This window comes from Nesoenas mayeri, assembly GCF_963082525.1.
Source record: "Nesoenas mayeri genome assembly, chromosome: 20".
Lineage (NCBI taxonomy): Eukaryota > Metazoa > Chordata > Aves > Columbiformes > Columbidae > Nesoenas > Nesoenas mayeri.
Genome location: NC_137569.1, coordinates 3,437,281 through 3,448,259, shown reverse-complemented (window position 1 = coordinate 3,448,259; position 10,979 = coordinate 3,437,281).

Sequence of the window (10,979 nt, the reverse complement as noted above, 5' to 3'; positions counted from 1 at the left end):
CAGGGGTTTACAGCAAAAGGTCAGAGGACTTAGGAAATTACTGTGTGCAAGGATTTATTAAGTATGCTAAATAAACTACTTGTTGTTTAAGCTCATGTCTTCATGGTTATTTTTAATGTAAGTCTGCCAGAAATTGTCTATACTACTGGGTTTATATTTACTTGGCTAGATATTTGCATTTGGGCTGCTTCATGAAGTGTCAGAAACAGTTCTCATGGGTTTTGTTTGGTTGTTTGTTTAATAAATAACTCCATTGGGAATTTCCCACACTGCAGAGCTGTCTGTAAGCTAGAGAGCCTTTTTTTAGTGCAGATTTTTTTTCCAGGCTTTGTCCATTTCTTTTGCTCTTTGGAAGTGCTCTCATGCATTTCTGAGATCTGTGCTGACATTTGCCTTGTTAGCTGTCAGGAGCTTCACTAAGTTGTGCAAGTCAGTGCAAGTGGCCAGTGATGGTGGATATTCTGTTGATAATATGAAAATAACAACCATTTTTCTACAGGTGATTGTATCGCTTGACACCCTGAATAGTGGATTTCATGCTTTCTGTCTCCTTATAGGTCCTCTTTCTTTTAAAAAGTGTTTTTGTGAGCAGCTGCAGCCCCTGATTTTGTGGTTTTGCAGCCGCAAAAACTAGCCAACCAAACTACCATGAAACTGGAGGAGGACTCATAAAGGAGTAGAAAATGTCACCAAGAGCCCAGAGATATGTTCCTGTGAGGAAAGTTTCTTGGAAAGGAGATAGATAAATAAAGGGGGACACAGTGAACGAACACAAAATAATGAATGATCTAGAGATGTTGTTATTCTTTTCTCATAATGCAAGAACAAATATACTCTGTGAAATTTTAAAGGTTGAATAGTCAAAATCGATGAAATAAATGTTTCTCTTATGCTGAGTAAACTCCAGAACTCACTGTTACTGTTACTGAAGCTAAAGACTTAACAAGATCCCAAATTTGACATTTATTTAGATAACAGATGAACTTTGCACAAAGTAAGAGATAGTGGTTATAGAGAATGTATGTTTCAAAGGTCAGATGTATAATAATGTATAACAATAATAATTCTCAAATCAGAAAGTTTTTGTTCTTGACTTTGACAGGAACAACAGGAGGAAAGAAATCTGGTGCTGCAAATCCAACTGGCTGGATTTACAAAGAGAATCAGGAAAAATATCTGGGAGAGAAAATAGGCAGATATTCCTAAACTGCAGGTACGAGCCCTGGAAAGAGAGGAAAGAATAGGAGGAACTTTGGCATCCTCTTGAAAAGTGGCTGGACAGAAAGGAACTAAGTATAAGAAAATTTGTGTTGTAGATAGCTGGCCCAATATTTCAAGTGCTGGACCTGTGCAGCTGTGTTGGGCAAGAAAAGTTAAATTGTTTTCCCTTCTTTCCTTGTTATGTGTCACTAAAGCATTTAGATTTAACAGTCTTTAATGCACAAGTACAGTGTGCATATAACAGTATCCTTAAGTTTTGAACCATGGGTTTTGGGTTGAGCCTGTGCACTGTTTCTCTGGATTCATTTGAAGTACAGTTGTGCTAAAGCACTTCTATGAAATCAGGTCAGAGCCGCAGCCTTTGCCAGGGAGAGCTTGTCATGTTTGGCTTGTGATGTATCCGAAGATTGTGATCAGAGAACATTTGTGTGAGTCACTGAAGCTGAAAAGTGGTACACCGGAGGAAGCAGTAGCAATTTTTGGGAAAATGGGAAATCAAAGATGCAGAAAACTGAGCCAGCCTTTGAAAGATAATTTTCATCAATACATCCTATAATTTTTCTGCAGTTAGTAAGATACTGAAACATTCACTATCCTTAAAGAGAAGCAATTACTCTGTTTACATACAGATTGCCCTTCACTGCTAACACTGTTAGATGACATTGTGGGTGGTTTTATATCAGTTCTTTTACTGGAGTAAGGATTTCTCACAGGGTACTACAGCAACATACTTGAATGAAATCTTCAAGCATCCAGCTACTTTATTTGAAATAGCAGCACCATCTAGAGGACTAATAATTCTTGTTTTTGTTAACATCATTCAGGACAAATGTAATTTTATTTTCCAAGAGTTAGGAGGGTATAATCAGAGAAACTTGCCAAAGGATTTGAAAGAGTTGATGGGGGAAAAAAAAAAAGTCAGAATTTAAACCCAAAAAGCTTTGTTTCTGGTGGACGGGGAAACAAAAAAGTAGGCATGTTCAATTTCATACCACTAATAAGCGTATCTCTAAACACTTGGTAGAAGTCACTGCAAGTTCTGCTCCAGACTTGATGATGCTCCTTGCTGAACATGGCAAGAGACAGTCTATATGTAAAACCAGTACAGCTAAGTAGATGAGACATGCTGAGACAGTGAAATAATTTATTATTAAAACTATTAAGAATAAAGGTAGAAAGGGGCTGACCAGAAAAATAGTTGATTGTCTTCATGCCTTTGTGTGTCAGGGCAAATTTCTGCTTGAAAACACACCAGGATCATCATGTAGCTGGAACACATTAATGGAATTCCTGCATTCCGTGGAAGGGATCTGTTTCTCATAATTATCAGCCTGGCTAGAGACCTAATCCATGGCTTAAATTCCACCTTGATTTACATGAAGTGCCCATCCAGAAGGATCGATCACCTGCCCTGTGTAACCTGAACGGAATATAGACCTCTGCCTTCCTGTCCCTTTCTGCGCCAACAAGATTAAAAAGCTGCAGGAGACTTTTTAATAAGAATCTGAAATGCTAGAATTTAGAGAGAAAACATAAAATAATGCTGTGGTTAAAAATATAAATGCTCTATATTTATGGCATAAGTTTGTGCTGGTGGGTTTTTTGGTTGCATTTTTAAAATCCCTTAGTCTTCCCTAGGAAGCAACCAAAAGTATCCCACTTTTCTAGAGTAAATTATGACTAACTTCTCCAAGTTCCAAGCTGTATCATCACTGAGTTACTGCAATGGGCAAAAATTTGCTTCCCACAGCTGGGGAGGTATAGCTTGGCAGTGACTCCAACGCAGTGCCACACGCATTTTTTTGGACTCGGCTGGCCAGGGCTCTCTTTACCACAGTTTATTTCCTTCATCATCATTCCACTCAGGTGCACAGAATCCCCTTTGGAAATCAAGGTGCGTCTCTGTTGGGGCAGGCAGGGTGGGATGTCTGCAGGGTCCATACCTGTTCTGAACAGACAGAGCACAAAGACTCACCGTGGAGGCTGCAGCTACCCCCAGGGAAGAGACCTGGCTTGTCAGGAAGTATTTGTGCTTTAAGAACAGCTTTGCTAAGACCAGCACCTCTCTATCCTACTGCTAGACACCACTGGCTGAGGAGGAGCGTGGCTTTGCAATAAGTTATCTTGAGTTGTTTTGTAGAGGTTCTGCTCATCTTGGCAGATGTATTTTGCACAGTCTTGCAGAACACTTGTCTTGAGGAGTTGGGGAGTTTTTTCAGCTTGCATAGTTGTTTCACACTGAACATGGTTAGAAACAGGACGTGGTTCCCATGCTATTCCTTGAGGCTTGCAGGTGGTAAAAATCTGTGCTCTCACAGTTGTTAGTCATGTTAATTTGTGTCCATACTAATTGCTTAATATGAGATGATCATATTGAACAACTGTATATATTCACCAGCTCCCAGTACCCTCACTGCCGCAAAACCAAAAGAAATGAAGGGTCTCGATGTGCTCACCTCCTGTTTGTGGGTGACAACTGTAATTAGCGATGACTGGGAGATAGCATGAAGAGGTGAGCCGGACAAAGGTGAGTTGGGCTACACTTCACTGGGAGTTAAAAATGGGCTGCTGAACATGTGGAAAAGCAGAAATGCGATTTCGGTATTTTACAGCATTGCTATACCTGAGATGCAGATTGTCTAGTCAGCCATGTAAACTGAACTGGTATGTCTTTCAAACTCCATCTTTGCTGGAGTCCTCAATACTCCAAAATCCACAAGGTGTGTGCCCAGCAAGTGCTGCTGTGCTACAAAACTGGGGGGTCACACCTTAAGGGATAAAGGCAGTGGACTCAGGTTCTGCTGCTTGAAGTTTTCAGAACCCTGTCAATAGGAATTTTGTACATTGTTTTTGAACAAACTCAAATCCATGTACACTGAAGTCCCAGATAAGCTGATGTTCAGAGCAACCCACTATTGGCCAGTGTCTTGGATATTTAATACCATCTTGAAAGTTTTGATGTGTTAGAGAGAATCCTCTTGCAGCAAAAGATAATTCTTACAAGTCTTTCTTGCTCCATTAGGCAACAGACATGGATTTAGTAGGGCCTGGGAGGAAGAAGACTTAATTGAAGCTGCCAGATGCAGCATAGATGTCTTGGTTCTTCTTGATGAGGTTATAGGGCTCTGAAGTGCTTTCCAGCAGCACGCCACACACACTGGGATTACGTCTGACTCTGGAATAGTTTCCACAGAGAAAATATGGACCCAATTTCTCCTACATCACATGCTAAACTGTACAAAGCACTTCAAAATACACCTTGAAGAGTACCCTGTTTCTCTGGGAAGGAGCATAAATCAACCAAATGACCTCATCAGACTTCTCTCTGGTGTGTTTGTGATACTGTGGCAGAGCTACATCACTATTAGTAACGCTTCCTGTTTCAAAAGCAGGCAATGAGTGGACATCGGGAGGCGTGAACATTTACAGAATCACCGAGGTTTTCAGAATTGATCATCATCCAGAACAGTACTTCTCGGTCATTGTTATAATCAGCCTTTAAAATCAACATTTTACTCACCCAAGTGTTGATGTGAAAACTCCCGTACCTGGCATTGCCATGTCAGCTGGCGGCTCCACCACCAGCGACAGCAATTACAGGAACTGGAAGGAAATGTCCTACTCACTTGGCCAGTAAGAGCGGTTTTAAGCCATGTCACTAAGTCAAAGTCATTTGTTTCCAAGCTGACATAGCAGGTTTAGCCCAGACAATTCCTCTTATTCCAAAGGAGAATGCGGATAATGAGCCACTCGGAGAACAGGGATCGTGTCCTCAGTTGCTGCTCATCAGAGTCGTGAAGCCAGGAGTGCTTAATTGGCGTAGAGGAAGATATAAGGAAGATAATGTCCCTCATTACCAGAAAGATATAGGAAAGTGTGGTTTAGGGCTGGAAATAGGTAGAGAGTTCTCAAGAGACTGATTTGCAAGGACAAATGGAAACAGCTCTATCTCAGCTAAGCACTGAATAACAGAAAATGAAAGCATTGACAAAGAGAGGGGATGATTTGCGTAATAAAAGAGGTTTTAATCAGAATAATGGGTTGGAATGGAGACAGGGAATATGTAACCTGAAAAGATGATTTTTCGGTGGGGCACACGTGATGTGCCCAAAGAACTGCCTTCAGAAACATGGGAAGATTCTATCAGCCCTCATACGCAAATCCAGTGCCACCCTGACTGCGACAATGTGGGGCCTGCAGGTTTTAGCTTTCTTATTCTGGGGAACCAAAGTATCTCAGGGTTTATTTCAACTGGTAGATATTCACCTTCAATTCTGCTTCACTTATTTCCCAGAAAGAGCTTGATGAAAAGTGGAAAGGGCCTGCAGGGATTTTATTTTGCTATAGTGAGCATTTCTTACAGGTCTAACCAGATCTTTGAAGGGGGAAGAGGAAGGAACTATTCCCCCAATTTAGGTGGTTGAGACAGATAAAAATATTTTCCTTTTAAAAAGGAAGGTTTGATGTTCTTGAAATCAAATGACTGAACTATTCGTTCATCCTGGAATTATTATAACATTAAGGTTCCTCCCCAGTTTTGGTGATGACCCTCCAAAGACTACTTGAGTCTAATAGCGGCAGTACAGACTTGAGCAAAAAAATGCAGCATATAGGTGGGGCACGCTTTCTTCACGGCATATTCCTTGAGGCATTTTCATATTACTTAATTCCCCTGTGCTGCTAAGCGTTACCAGAAACTATGCACCACAACTGAAGATTTACCCAGGGTACGAACTCATGCTGAAATAGTTGGGAGAACAACCCTGACCTAGTTGGGACTGTCGGGCTCAGAACAGCCAAGCAAAGTCTGTGCTTTGAAAGACCTCGATGGTGTGTTACGTGTTGGTACACGCAGGAGACATGGCACCCTCCTGGGTGACTCTGAAGTGACAACCAACAGAAGTAAAAAGTGCCTATCTTGTGGTCTTAAAACTGGTTTTATTTTTTCCTCAAACAGAAGCCCCTAAAGGTTGCGTGAGCCTCCCCTGCTGATCGTGTGTAGCCTGAGAGCTGCAGCCCCAGCGCACAGCATATGCACAGAGGACGAGGGTGAGAAGTGCCCATCACCCTGCACGTTGATGGAGCGGCGACTGGCAAAGGGCTGTGTAAGTTGGCACTGTTACTTTTTGCCTTGAGAGTGGCAGGGAACACTAACAGCAGCACCTCACCTTACAGAACCACATCTTCATGTGTTTTTTCAGCATGAATGATACTACAAGCATTAAATGCATATACATTCTTTTAAACCCACAGTTTTTAGGGGGTATCTTGTGGACTCGTCTCACAACAGATCAACAATTCTGAATCCTTTTCCACAGCAGCAAAGAGAATTTAAATGCACTTTTTCCACAGTGAAAAATCATGAAAGACCCTCATGAAGCAATTAAACACTATGCTCAGGGGAACTGGGCTGCTACTGGTATTTGGCATGCACAGTGTTTTAATACTTTAGCTGTGGATTATTTTTAAGGAGCTTGGAGAATGAAATACTGACAATAAGTAATTTACAGTTATCCTCACTGTTACCAGCTAATGTTAATAATACTGTTTAGACAATGGCTTTCCCCCTTAGTGACTCCCTGTTGGAGTATTGAAAATCTTAGATTTAAATATAAAATCTGAATAATAATCCCAGTTTGACTGGGATCATGTCATGTGTCAGCAGAACAGAAAATGCAGCTCTGACTGGCTGATGTCAGATGGCAGATCTCCAAATCCATCCCATCTGGGCTTTCCTTCATCTAGTTCATTTTAGTTTCTAGTGAGTCTAGCACTTGATAGAAAAACAAAATAATAATGCCAAATAGGGCTTCCGCTGCTTATTCATACTGTGCAGATTATCCAAAGCTAATGTTTTCTAGTAGTTTTTCGTAGGAGACGCATGCCAGTTATTAGTTTTCCTGACCTTTATGGTATCTCTGTTAGTAAGTGAAGCAGCTGGTAACTGTTGTAAAACTCTGTAAAGTGGTCTGCAGAGCCATGACGGAGACTCTTGCAAAACCTTCCATGGCTTCTGAAAGCCTTGTCAGAAATGTCAGGGTGGAGCAGGTTTGGGAATGTAAAGGTTAAGCAGGTTAATGATTAAAACCGTAAGAAAATGTTTGCACAGATGTGACTTACTGTAGTTCTGACTCTTAAGTCAGCCCTTAAAAATAGCTCAGTTCAGGCTCACAACACCTATATGTAGCACGTGATGTTCTCATCTGTTTTCCAGAGATTAGCTAGAAACAGTCTGGGCTCGCGTTTCTTAAATCTGACAACTGCACAGGAAAAGCTGCGCTTTGCTTTGGTGAGGCAAGACTGTCCTCACTAGGGAACGAGAAGCTGTTAACACAGAGCAGGCAGGATGAAGTGTAATTCTTGTGCATGTGAACTGTTACAGCGCATACAATTTCCCACATGTTTTCATAGGCAGGTTTGAAACACGGCTCCAAATCTCTTGCTGTAGCTTGTCCCAGTTTTTCTTTTTGGGTAACTGCCACATTATAAATAGACCACACGGCTAGGTCCTATGTTCTGCTAAACCGCACAGATCTGGGTGCTTTCAAATATAGCTATTTTCTGAGTTCAAAGTACTGCTTGCTGCCAAATTCATTTTCTCTGGAAAAGAACTTTTTAAGTGGCCTTTTACTGTGGTTGGTACGAGGGCTAAGGCAAGAGTCCTCAAATGCACCTTCACACAGGCTTTGCCTGTTTTCACATTTCCATCCTCAGAGTGGCTTCAGGTAAACAGTGTCTGTGTTGAGAACAAAGCTGATGTTCTCCCCAGCAAGATTAATGGCAGCATTCAGTCCTTATTCCAGGTTGTTAGACCCAGCAGGTAAGAGACCATCAAAGCAGCTGACTCTAGATTTTAGCAGATTAGCTTAGGCACAGTCATTTGACGCGATGTGAACAACCTTTCCTGGCACAGACTTCGGAATGTATCATCATAAATTTGTGTCAGGCGAAGCTGGATGTGTGCTCCGCACATGCAACCAAAGGTCTCCTCTCCTGCTGAATCAAACTGGCCTCGGCGCAGCCTGTTTCACCACGCTGCTCTTGGGAAGCTGATTCATTACCAGAAACGGTGTAGTGCTCCTGGTATTTCACACCGGAGATTTGAGGCAAACACAACACCCAGCAGTTCTGTTTTTAAAGACACCTGCTTGATGAACCGGAGGAGTTTACCTGTAGATATATATTAAAGACGCATTCTTCAGGTTAAAATGTCTGCTTCTAGGTCTTAGTACCCTAAGATATTTTCTGTTATTATTTCAAAATGTTCTGTCTACCTCCTAAAAAATCCCCAAACTTGATTCTTTCTTCCCTTGTCCACAGCTGGAGAAAAACCAGTGTTTTGCTGGCCTGCAGAGTTCCCCTTAAACTCCCAGCTGTTAATCAAGTAATGGAAAGACCGGCAGCTGTAAGTATATCTCCTAGCCCTCACTACAAGTTTTAAATATACTAGTTCTGGTGATAATGGAAAGACTCTAATAGGAGAGCAGAACAACTTATGATCGCTCTTCTGGCATGTCCCAAACCAGAAGTCTGTGTTAACCATTGCTCAACAGCTCAAAATTAGCAAAGCTGAAAAATGCAATTCCCTGTAGTTGGCAAAGCAAGAAGTAACACCAGTACTGGTTGTGCGAAACACCTGTTTGTATTCTCCCAGACCCTAAGGGTACATATTCATCAAAAACTATTATAGATAGGGAAAGATCTAAACACGCCCACCGTGTTTTCACTGTGAAAGGGGAAGATTTTCTAAGGTATTTCTACCTTTTCAAAGTAATTGCAAAAATTTTTGCTTTCTGGAGCACTTAGCGTGATCGTTTTCTCATTTTTTGCTTTGCGATTTCTGAATAGTTCTGTAATACATAATAAGCTAAGCATGACATAGAGGGATGTCATTTACAACCCAAATGCATGTTCATAACCATTTTCTTTTGAAAACGGTATGTAAACTGCAGAGCAGTGATCGTTTTAGATATTCTACTGCTGCCATTAAGTCATCCTTGAGCGACTCAGCTTTGGTAATAATTCAGTGTATAATTATTGCGTGTGTGTGTGTCATCCCACTTTGGCAGCTATGAAGCAAAGAGTTTGTTGTCTAGCGAGTTTCTCTCTGCTCCCTAATTTCAGACGTAGCAAACCCTGCGAGGCTGCGCTACACCGGCACTGTACTTATCTCTGCTTTCCAACAGCCGAGCAGACCGGATGACTGGAGAAGGGTGGTTTTGCGTTTTTAGGATAGTTTTGAGCTTCAATGTAGTTTTACTCATTTGACAGATTGACTTCTTCGGATGTTGTCACAGCGCCAGCGGGTCCCTGCTCTGAACTTCATTTCTACAATTCAGAGGCGCCTGGTCTACACCAAAATGCAAGTTTCGTAAGCAGGGTAAGTTCTCTGGGAGCTTCTGTGGGTGTTTGGTGTAGGTGTGATGCTTTTGTAGAGAGTGAAATCTTCAAGAAACAGAGACTAAACCTATCCTTCAACTGGAAAATGCTTTCCTGTTGTGCTTGTTTCTGTTTTTCTAATCTATGAACGTGTCTTTCTCCGGAGCCATGCCACGCTGACTCCCTGGGCGTTCAGAAGTGAAGAAAGATAGACCCAATTTCATTCGTATTTGTCAGCCTGATGCACTGTTACGCTTCCTAATTTCTGTGCCAAGGGGATCCAAAATTTACTATCATACAAGCTAAAGTTAAATAATACATTCATCTTCCGTGAAAGTCTCAGTTACTGCAGTGACTGTTGAAAGTAGAACACCTAGCCTAGTAGAATAGTTTTTATTTCAACTCAATACAACTTTTTTATTTAATTTGGAGATGGGCTGGTAAATAATCTTTTCCTTAGGGAAAATCATGGCTTTTCACAAAGTCTTTTCAAAGTTCTGTTAGGAAAAGCCTTCATAGGAGAGAACAAATTGTTCACCAAGATGAAAATGACTTTTTGATAGTACCCGATGTCTGCTAATGCCACTCAAAAGTTTAAAAATCTTACAGAAAGATGAAACTCTATCAAGTGTAGCTTTCTGCTGATAGGATTCTATACCATAAATAATGCACAAAAGTAAAAATGAAATTGTATCATCTTTCCCCTCAGGGAGGGGATTTCTTTTTTAATAAGCTAGGAAGAATTAGGTCGTAGGTTCTGGAAAGCGTTGTGGTCTGTGCTGTGGATGTTCGAGGGACCGTGTGAATGAAACAGCTCTTGGTAGTCGCTTCCACCCTTCTGCCCCAAGGAAGAAGAAAAGACCTTTTTCCTGTGATATCACAGCTAAGCGTTTCTTTTCATTCGTAGGATTCTCTCTTTAGCCACTTTGTTTATACTGGTTTTGAGTTACACAGATAGAGATGTCTGTGATTTTTCTTGTTCTCAGATAAGCACGATGTGAGTCTGTGATAGTGTGTAATGTGCCACTTACTGTAGGAGTGGCAGAGTTCCATTCACTATTACAGATAAATGTCTTTTCTTATCCCCGGCACGCTGGAGGTGAGATACTAAGTGCTCAATGTCCTCAGAATCCCCTTCAAAGTAATTCTTAATACTATAAATCAGTGCAGTATTTTTGTCTCATTGTCCACTTCAAATAAGCCACTTCGCTGTGGCCTGTAAGTAACAATTAACTAGATAATGGGAGCGGAAAATAGTTAGAACAAAAGCCGACACACCATATCGGGTTACGTAAGCTACACTGCTTATGATTTGTCAGGCTTCAGACAGTTGCACTATTTTTTTCTATATGCCATAGATTAGAGAAAATGATAGTGCA